This window comes from Stegostoma tigrinum, chromosome 26, assembly GCF_030684315.1.
Source record: "Stegostoma tigrinum isolate sSteTig4 chromosome 26, sSteTig4.hap1, whole genome shotgun sequence".
Classification (NCBI taxonomy): Eukaryota; Metazoa; Chordata; class Chondrichthyes; order Orectolobiformes; family Stegostomatidae; genus Stegostoma; species Stegostoma tigrinum.
This window is the reverse complement of record NC_081379.1, coordinates 49137128-49147959: the sequence shown is the minus strand read 5'-3', so window position 1 is coordinate 49147959 and position 10832 is coordinate 49137128. Positions and strand designations below refer to the sequence as shown.

General features: G+C 44.5%; 1 long non-coding RNA gene across 1 annotated transcript in view; it reads right to left on the bottom strand.

Annotated features, from left to right (window-relative positions):
• LOC132211008 (uncharacterized) overlaps positions 1-10832 on the bottom strand; it is a 181763-nt gene that overhangs the window by 149054 nt on the left and 21877 nt on the right. The window lies entirely within an intron of this gene.

Below are 10832 nucleotides of genomic sequence, written 5' to 3'. Positions count from 1 at the left end.
TGAACCATCTCTAGCTTATTAATATCCTTCCTATAATAGGGTGACCAGAACTGGACACAGTACTCCTGAAGAGACCTCACCAATATCCTGTATAACCGCAACATAACTTGCCTCAGATGGTAACAGATTACATCATTAAATGGTAGTGAGATCATGGCCATGTTGGTTTTGAAAGACTTCCTTAGTTTCAGTGCCTTTAAGTAAAATATTCCATCTGGTTTTAAGTCAATTGGTGATCTTCCATTGTGTCACTGGCTGCACTGATAATAACGTGGTAGGATTTAGGAGCAGGTACAAGCCATTCACCTATTGACCCTCTCTGATGAAGGGTCTAGGCCCGAAATGTCAGCTTTTGTGCTCCTGAGATGCTGCTTGGCCTGCTGTGTTCATCCAGCTCCACACTTTGTTATCTTGGATTCTCCAGCATCTGCAGTTCCCATTATCACCTATTGACCTGCTCTGCCATGCAATAAGATCAGCCGCTCTACTCCCCAAGATCATAACCATTGGCTTCCTTGAAAGGGAAAGGGAAGACAAACAAATTCAGAACTTCGTGAATGATGGAAAAGATAAAAGTTAAGACGAAGAACGTGTACTTATGACCGAAATCGGGTAGAAAATATTCAGAGGGAGTTAAAAAGCAAATAACAGAAGCAAAGAGGGAGTATGAAGAAATTGGCAACTAACAGAAAAGCTGATCCTAATAGCTTTTATAGGCTATAAATACTGAAGGGGTTGTAGAGAGAGGACAGGAAATTAGGGATTATAAAACAGAATTTAAACATAGAGCCAGGGGTATAGATGAGGTGTCAATGAATAACTTGCATCTGAACATACCGTAGAGGAAGATATCTCCCAGAATAAAGTGAAAGAGGGGTGATTCAGATACTTGAAGGTATTAAAATTGAACAAGCAGGAGATATTGGATAAGTTGTCTGTTCCTTAACTTGAGCAGGTATCAGGACTGACTGTGATTTATCAAAGATATGGAGGGAAGTGAGCATGGAAAGAAGAACATGGAGCCACAATATAAATTAAAGGGGGCAGTGCTAAAGGTGGCTCAGGAATAGAGAGACCTGCACATACGTGTGTGTACATCATTACAAGGTGGCAAGACAATTTGAGGGAATGATTAATAAAGCACGCAATATGCTAGACTTTATGGAAAGGGGGGATAGAGTACAAGAGCAAGAAGATTATGTTGAAAACAATCAACGCTGGTGATCACGGAGTGTCAGACAGCATCCATGGAGAGACAGCAAGCTAACATTTTGAGTCTAGATTGCTCTTGAGCTCTGATGAAGAGTCACCTAGACTTGAAATGTTAGAGACCAAAAAACTGCAGATGCTAGAATCGAAGATAGACAAACAGGAGGCTGGAAGAACACAGAAGGCCAGACAGCATCTGGAGGAAAGGAGCAGTCAATATTTCGGGTAATGTCCGAGGAAGAATAACTGAAGAAATATATTACCCAAAATGTTAGCTTGCTCGCAGTCCATAGATGCTGTCTGACACGCTGTGATTGCCAGCATTGAGTGTTTTCAGTACAGACTCTAGCATCTGCAGTAATTTGCTCCTACATTAAGGTCGTGTTGAAGTTGTATAAGGCACTAGGTGAATTAGTGCTCCCAGTTCTGAATGCCATATTTCAGGTTGGATGTGAGGCATTCATGAGAGTACAGATGAAGTTTACAAAAATGGAACCAGAATGAGCAATTTTAGTAAGGAAGATTGATTGAAGAAGCTGACACTGTTCTCCTGGGAGAAAGAAGGCTGAGAGGTGTTCTCAACAAAACATTGTAAGTTATAAGGAGTCTGAACAGAGTAAATAGGGGGAAAATGTTTCTACTTATGAAAAGATCAAGAATGAGAGGATACAGATTTAAGCTAATTGACTGAAGAAGCAAGAATAATTTTTTAATGCAGCAGGCAATTATGGTCTGGAATGCATTGCCTGAGAATATGGTGGAGATTTGATTGGATGAGGAATTCAAGAAGGGAATTAGACTGTTATCTGAGAAGAAAGAAAGTGCAGGGTTATGGGAAAAAGGTAGGAAAATAGTACATATTGATATGCTCATCTGAAGGGCCAGAGAAACTCAATGGGCCAAATGGCCTCCATCCGCACTGTAACAGTTCTACATTCTCTGATTGTGCAACAACCCTTGTCAAGTAAATCAGGAATCAGCCAAATGAACCTTCTTTGAATTGCTTCCAGTGCAATTATACGCATTGTTAAATAAAGTGACCAAGTGTGGAGTGCTCCATGTGTCATCACACCTATACCCTGTAGAGCTGAAGTAAAACCTCTTTACTTTTATACTCAAATTTAATAAATTCCAGTATTCCCTTTTGCCTTCCTGATTACTTGCCACACCTGAGTGTTAACTAGCGTGATTCATGTACTCGCACACTCAGATACTGCTATCTTACTGAGTTCTGCAATCTCTCTTCGATTAAACAATATTCTGCTGTTCTGGTCTTCCTGCCAAAGTGGATGACCTCACATTTCCCCATGTTGTACTCTGCTGAGTTTTTGCCGCTCAGTTCACCTTTCTATCAGTGCATCCCAAGCCATGCGAATGTATGAATGTAGAAACAAGAAACAAGACAGCACCTTCGAAATTCACAACCACTTCCATCTAAAAGGACAGGGGCAGCAGATACATGGGAACTCTGCCACCTGTAAGTTCCCCTCCAAGCCCCTCACCATGCTGACTTGGAAATGTATCAGAGTTCCTTCACTGTCACTGGGTTAAAATCTGGCAATTTCCTCCCTAAGGGTATTGTGGGTCAACCTACAGCACATTGACTGCAGCGGTTCAAGAAGGCAGCTTACTGACACCTTCTCAAGGGGCAACTAGGAATGGGCAAGAAATGCTGGCCAGCCAGCAACAGCCATATCCAACAAATGAATTTTAAAAAGGAGTCCATTTGGCCTTTTAGGCTCCTGCTTTGTAAACCCCATCACCAATAACAAACAACCCTCAAGGGATAACTGCAATTCCCTTTTGCCTGGGATGTTTTTGGCAGGCATCCTCTGCACATATGAGGATGTTGAGACCCCAGCATTGCCTACTGTGAGGAGTGGCCTCTGTGGTTGAGGTTTCTGCAGGCAATGGGGTCACTCTGACAGAACAAGTATCTGAGAGGAGTCCTCAGTGCAGGCTGTTATGAGACACCCTGTTTTCCTCAGAGGGGAAGGAAACTGCAGGTCACTTGGGCCTTTCTTGCTGAGATGCTGCCTACTTGAGTTCAGTTCAATGTGATGGTTGGCAGGTGCCTGCAGCATCCACTGACAGTTCCACTGGACTGGAGTCTCTTTGAGAGTCAGTCAAGGGTGTTGTCTGAGCACTCAGGGTACGGGTGAACACCTCTATTATCTGTACCAGGATGCGCCAATTCTCTGGACCTTCAGTCAAATCTTCATACTTCTGCTGCTGGATGGTGAACCCTCAGAGATTCCCTTCTCTGCCTCAAAGGTCTACTCCTGACCTCAGGCTGATGACTTACCCCTCAAAGGAAACATAAAGATGAGAACAATGCAACGCCTCCCCTAGATTCCTGCCTCAGGACAGCCACCTTCACCATGTCATATGGTGACAGAGTGATCCCAGGCACGTACTCGTCCCCTCACTGTCACAGTAAACAGAGAGTGTTACTGCCCACCTGAGTGGGAACACAATCTCCCTTTCACACACACACCCCTTTCCCCTGATCCCCCTGGTACCCTATCCCTCCCACACTGATCCCACATTCCCTTGATCCCTCTGGCATACTATCCTTCCCACACAAAGCTACAGTCCCCTGAACCCCCGGCACTATTTGTGAGTGATCAGAACGATAGAAATAACTGGACATGGAATGAAGGGAGACTTGATTGAGAGTTACATAGTTATGAGGATCAACATCTGCAACAGGAGCAGGTGCAGAGCCCTAGTAAAGGGTAACAATGAATAGCAGGGAGGTCAACAGCAGCGTCAGGAATTGGAAAATTTGGTCCCCCAGGGGACCCATACCTCCAGTATCTAGAATTGAGCCATGTTCAGCCCTGTGTAACCACTCTGGGGAACAGCGATGCTGAGATGCAGAGGGGACAATGAGTGTGAAGAGGAAAATATCAACACACAAGGCGGTGAAAATACCTTGGATGACATATCTTACTGAGAGAGGGAGGGAGGCTCACTGATGGTCACATCCACATTGGTTCAACAGGGGGATAGTGCAACACAACTGGGGAAAGAGTGGCACTCCTTTAGACAAGGTTCTAAGATGGGTTGATGCTAGGGTGAGTTGATGCTAAGAACAGGTAACCTATAGAACTTGTTCATTAAAAAGCAATACATGTATGAACATGCATTCGCGCTGACTATTAAGTGTCAGCCGTGACACCTCAGTACCCTCAGTTTCATTTTGGCTCTCCTCTCGCTCTGTGCCCTGTGAAATGGTTAAAAAAAAACACCCTCCTGGCTGACAGTGCTTGGCCTGGTGCACAGGATCCCAGGAGGCCCTAGAAGTCTAAAGGACCTCTCCCCATAGCGAGAGGTAAGATCTGCCCAGTGGGTGCTATGGAGACAATAGGCTTCAGGAACAAGTGGAGAATTCTTGCAAGGGCACATGGAGAGAGATCTTCCATGAAACTCACTGAAATTAGACTTTGCCAATTTCTGGTAAAATCAAGCCCAACATTTTGTTTAAACAAGCATCCAATCCCCTCTCGAATGCCTCATTGCCTCCATCTCACTTCCAGGCAGCATTTTCAGACCCTAACAACTCACTGAGTGAAGAAGTATTTTCTCACAACACATTTTCTGCAAGTTATATCATGCCTGTCATTTTGAATCATTTTATGAGTAGGAACAGTTTCTTGCTGTCGACTCTCTGCAAACCCCTTTCGATTTTGAAAGTCTGTATCAAATCTCCTCTTAATCATCTCCACTCCTGGAAGTACAGTGCTAACCTCTTACACACACACAGACACACACTCTCACCTACAAACACACACACACGCACACACATACACGCTCTCACTCACACACACACACACATGCTCTCACTACACACACTCACAAATACATACAGCAATCCCACATACACACACACTCTAAATATTAGTGATAATAAGTTAACAAAAAGGAATTAATGTCTTAAGTGAGTATCTAGCCAGTTAGTTCATGCTGGAATGGTAAACCGTGATACTGTTGAGGAAGTGTCAGTGTGTTTGCAGTTTCTGATACACAGATTTAAAAAGAATATAAATGATAAAACTGGCCAGGCTTTTATTGGATAGTGACCTGTCCATCACTATACTTTTCAAACTCTCTGTGTCCTGGCTATCAAACACAGCTCCCTTTACAAACCAATTGGAGCCCAGGTAGCTGGTGGGGAGACCATCAAGCCTATGGGAGAACAGAGCGTGTGAGACCAGTCCAGAAAAAATACACATCCTCCAAACAATCTCAGTGTGTGTCGGAGATGATGTGTTGTAATGAGAGATCGTCTGGCAGAGCAAACGGTCATTTTCAGGTCAGGATGCTGCTTTTCTCTGCTGTTCCCAATGGGGTAATTCCACAGTTCTGGCATCTTTCTCAAAGGCCTTTTTCAAGAGCAGTTGCATACCAGATTTCACCGCCTTTGGGCAGGTACCAGTTTGAGAATGGACTCTCAGAAGCAGGGCCGAATTTGCCCTGGTGGTCATTCAGACAGGCTGCCCAGGCTCCTCACTGCTGTCCTGCTGGAGGTCAGTCACTTGAGTGAACAATATGCTTCATAACACGCCCCAAGGACATCCCACACAATTATCACATAGGCATTTTCCAGCAGATACCAGAGCATTGGTCTTTTGTTTCAGCTTCACACGTAGTGGATGGAAAGAAGCTCTGCTTTGATTCTCATCATTCCCATGTTGATAAATTAAATGGTAAACTCTTTCAGCCTATATAACTTGCTTTGGGAGGGGGTGGGTTCCAGGAATAGCTATGTAAGTGGGTAGGACCACTGAGTCCCTTCTGTCAGTAAACCTGTGTTGCATCGAGGACAGGATGCAGAGTCCAATCAGCTGGCGTGGTCTAGATTCAGAGTGAATCAATTGACGAATGATTTGAACATAATCAGTTGAAGATGGCTGGCCCTCATTCCATTTGAATTCATTAGATCCACAGGGCTGACACGAGGTAGAGATCTGAGTGAGGAGTGAAGGGGGGATTGGGCCTGAAAATGCAGCAGAGCTAGAGGAAGAAGTCAGAAGGTATGAGCTGGCATAAAGTCAGAGAAAGAAAGGTCAGAATCAGGAAGGCATGGGGGATTGGAACACATGGGACAGCTATTACCACTGGAAGGGGGCTACAGTTGGGCACATTGGCTGCATTTCATGAGCACATTCCGGAACATTCCTATTTGTCAAGGAAGAGACAGTAAATAAACTGACCAGCAATATCCAAAGTAAACATGTCACAACAAGATAACAAATTAAAAATTGTTTCCTTGCCTCAAAACCGAAAAATCTGATAAATGACCAGAAACCGGGAGAGTTGTTTCAGCGGTTCAGCAGAAAGGGAGATATCACTGAAGGTATTTGACAAAGCTGTAGGGAATTAACTGTTCTCTTCACAAACGCTGAGGTTTTCCAATGCTTTCTGTTTTTATTTCCAGCTTCTTCCATCTGCAATCTGTTTGCTTTTGTGTTTGAGAAGTAGAGAGACCAAGCAAAGAAATACCAAGATATTCTTTAGGGTATTAAGATGAGGCATTGATATCTGATAACAAATCCCTGCATTGTCTTATCCGCCCAGTAACTCCCAGGGTTAACAGGGACATGGGACAGGGAGCAAGAGATAATGTAGGAAACTAAAGGAAGTCCTCTAACCTTGATGGTGCAGAAACTGTTGGAAGCAATTCTGAGTGACAGAATCAATCTGTTTTTAGAGTGGCAAGGGTTAATCAAGAACAGTCAGAAGTTTGTTAAGGGGAGGTCATGTCTGACCAACTCGATTGAACTTCTTGAAGTGGTGATCAGGTCTGTAGATGAGGGAAATGCTTTTGATGTAATCTACATAGACTTCAGCAAGACTTTAGATAAGATCCCACATGGGAGACTGATAGCAAAGGTAAGAAACCATGGGATCCAAGGAAATTTAGCAAATCAGATCCACAATTAGCCAAGTGGCAGGTGCAGAGGATGATGGTTGAAGGGTGTTTTCAAACTGGAAGTCTGTATCCAATGGAGTTCCACAGGGGTCAGTTGTGGATCCTTGCTGTTCGTGGTTTATACAAATAATTTAGACTTGAATGTAGGCAGATTGATCAGTAAGTTTGCAGATGATACAAAAGTTGGTAGAGTGCTAAATAGTGAGGACAATAATCTGAGATTACAGGAGGATATAGACAGCCTGGTCAGATGGGCTGATCAGTGACAAATAGAATTTAATCTGGATAAGTATAAGTTGGTGCACTTGGGCAGGACAAAAAAGGCAAGGGAATACCTGATTAACAGTAGAAAGCTGGGAAGCACTGAGGATCAGAGAGGCCTTTATGTGTATGTCCACCAGTCCCTTAAGGTATCAGGACAGAGAGATAGAGCTGTTAAGAAAGCATATGCAATACTTGCCTTCATTAGATGAGACATTGCGTTTGAAAGGAAGAGAGCTGTATAAACCATTGGTTTGATCACAGCCAGAGTACGCTGTGCAGTCTGGAATCCACATAATAGGAGCAATGCAGTTGCATTGGACAGCGTGCAGAGTCGATTTACCAGGACAGCGCCTGAGCTGACAGTGTCATGGGACAGACTGGAAAGATTGGAGTTATTTTTCTTACAGCAGAGGAAATTGAGAGGGGACATGACGGAGATGTATAACATTATGAGGGGCATCGATACGTTATATAGGAAGGAACATTTCTGCCAGGGGAAATGATGAGAGGCATAGATTTAAGGTAATGGCAGAAGATTCAGAGTCCTAGAGATGTGTAGCATAGAATCAGACCCTTTGGTCCAACTCGTCCATGCCCACAAGAATTCTATGTCAGTCTAGTCCCATTTGCCAGCATTTGGCCATTATATCTCTTAATCCTTCCTATTCAAGTACCCATCCAGATACCTTCTAAATGTTGTCATTGTACCAGCTTCCACCACCTCCACTGGCAGCTCATTCCAAACACGCACCACCCTCTGTGTGGAAAAGTTGTCCCTTACATCACTTTTAAATCTTTCCCCTCTCACTTAAATCTATACCCTCTAGTTTTGGACTCCTCTACCCTGGGGGGAAAAATCTTGACTATTCACCCTATCAATGTCTCTCATGATTTTATAAACTTCTATAAGGCCACCCCTCAGCCTCCGATACTCCAGAGAAAATAGCCCCAGCGTCTTCAGCATCTCCCTGTAGCTCAAACCCTCTAACCCTGACAACACGCTTGTACATCTTTTCTGAGCCCTTTCAAGTTTCACAACATCTTTCTCATAGTAGGGCGACCAGAACAGAATGCAGTATTCCAAAAGTGGCCAAACCAATGTCCTGTACAGCTGCAACCTCCCAACTCCTATACTCAATATACTGACGAATAGGGGCAAGCACACCAAATGCCTTCTTCATTGTTCTACCTATCTGCAAATCCACTTTCAAAAAATTATGAACCTGCAAACCAAGGTCTCTTTGGTCAGCAACACTCCCCAGGACCTTACCATTAAGCTTATAAGACCTGCCCCGATTTGCCCCACAGAATGCAGCACCTCACATTTCTAAATTAAACTCTGTCTGCCACTCCTCAGCCCATTGGTCAATCTGATCAAGATCCTGTCGTACTCTCAGGTAACCTTCTAAGCTGTCCACTACACCAACAATTTGGGGCCAATTGCAAACTTCCTAACTATGCCTCCTATATTCACATCCAAATCATTTATATAAATGACAAAAAGCAGTGAACCCAGCACCGATCTTTGCCGCAGACTGCTGGTCACAGACCTAGAGTCCAAAAAGCAACCATCCACTACCACTCTGTCTCCCATTTTAAGTCAATTTTGTATCCAAATGGTTAGTTGTCTCTGTATTCCATGTAATCTAACCTTGCTAACCAGTGTCCCATGTGGAACCTTGTTGAACGCCTTTTTGAAGTTCATATAGGTATGGTCCACCACTTGGGAGAGGGGTACTGATTTCATTGGGGGCGGGGTCTTGACTTGGGGTCCGATTCAGTGGAGCAAAAGGTCTGATTTCAGTGGACTAGCGGTCTGATTTCAGTGGGTAGGGAGAGAGATTTCAGTGGGGGAGAGTGTCTGATTTCAGTCGGTAAGGAGTCTGATTTCAGTGGGGGAGGGGCATCTGATTTCAATGGGAGAGGGCATCTGATTTCAGTGGGTAAGGGGTCTGATTTCAGTGGGGGAGTGGTGTCTGATTTCAGTGGGGGAGGGTGCCTGATTTCAGAGGGTAAGGGGTCTTATTTCAGTGAGGGAGGGGGACTGATTTGAGTGGGGAAGATACCAATTTCAGTGAGTAGAGAGTCTGCTTTCAGTGAGTAGGGAGTCTGATTTCAGTGGGGATAGGATCTGATTTCAGTGGGTAGGGAGTCTTATTTCAGTGGGGGAGGGGGTCTGATGTGAGTGGGGAAAGGGGTCTGATTTTAGTGGGGAGGGGGTCTGATTTGAGTGGGGAGGGGGTCTGATTTGAGTAGGGGAGGGGGATTGATTTCAATGGGGGAGGGGGTCTGATTTGAGTAGGGGAGGGTGACTGATTTCAGTGGGGGAGCAGAACTGATGTGAGGCCGTAACACACATCCTAGTGGTGACAATGTAAGCTTTGACAATTGTCGTTAGAAACCCATTCCATGTGATCACTAAGGTGGGGAAGGAAAACTGGCAACCTTACCTGGTCCGGCAGACATGGGACCCAGACCCACAGCAAGGTGGTTGACTCTTAACTGCCCTCTGGTCTATTAGAGAGGGGCAATAAATGCTGGCCTAGCTAACGACAGCCTTATCCCGTGAATGAAAAAAAATCTATAAAGTGGTCTGTGACTTCTCAGTCAAAACAATTCTAAACTCTACAAACATAATTCTAGAAGGAGTGCCCCGGACGATCTAACTTCCTTTCTCTGTACTCTGCCTGACCTGGGAGTATATCTCCTTGCCTAACTACAATATCGGAGCTTTTCTCGTCCAGGAGAAGAACCTCTTTGGCCTCTCAACCACATTCCCACTAGAACTTGCAAAATTTTTTCCCACTGTTATGGCGGCTCCACGCTTGAAAATTGTCACGAGCCCTCAGTGAGAACTTGGAAAGCCAGGGTTTCTTGGAGTGCAGCATGATTCTGCTCCCACATTGTGGCTCATCCCGTATCTCCCAGAGACATTTTCCTTTTTTCCCACACTGATCTCCTCTGGGAGATTGTCAAATTAGTGTTAATTTAACACAAGCATTATTACAACAACTTCAAATGAAGTGTGTTGCTGAGCCGTATCTTTTAGAGCTGGATTTCTCCCAGTAGGCCAAAAACACAAGGCTCAGTGATCCCCTTGGGTTTCCCCAGAGACATGCAGACAATATTCCTGAAGGTCCATCTGATGATCACCGCTGTCTACCGTCATCATTGGAGGAAGTGCAGGATTCACAGCTTTGCATCCTGTGAGAAATGGTCTCGATGAGGTTGTTTCCATATTCCCTGAACACAGAGAAACCTGCTCCCTATTATCGTGGATTCTCAGGCTCCCCTGACATGTAGGAGGTGACCTGAGTAAGGCATGGAGATAAACAAGATCCTTTGCATGGGGGAAGTAAAGGAAAAGGACTTAGCAATCATCTCTGTGCAAATTAGAAACATAATGGCTTTAAGCTGCAGC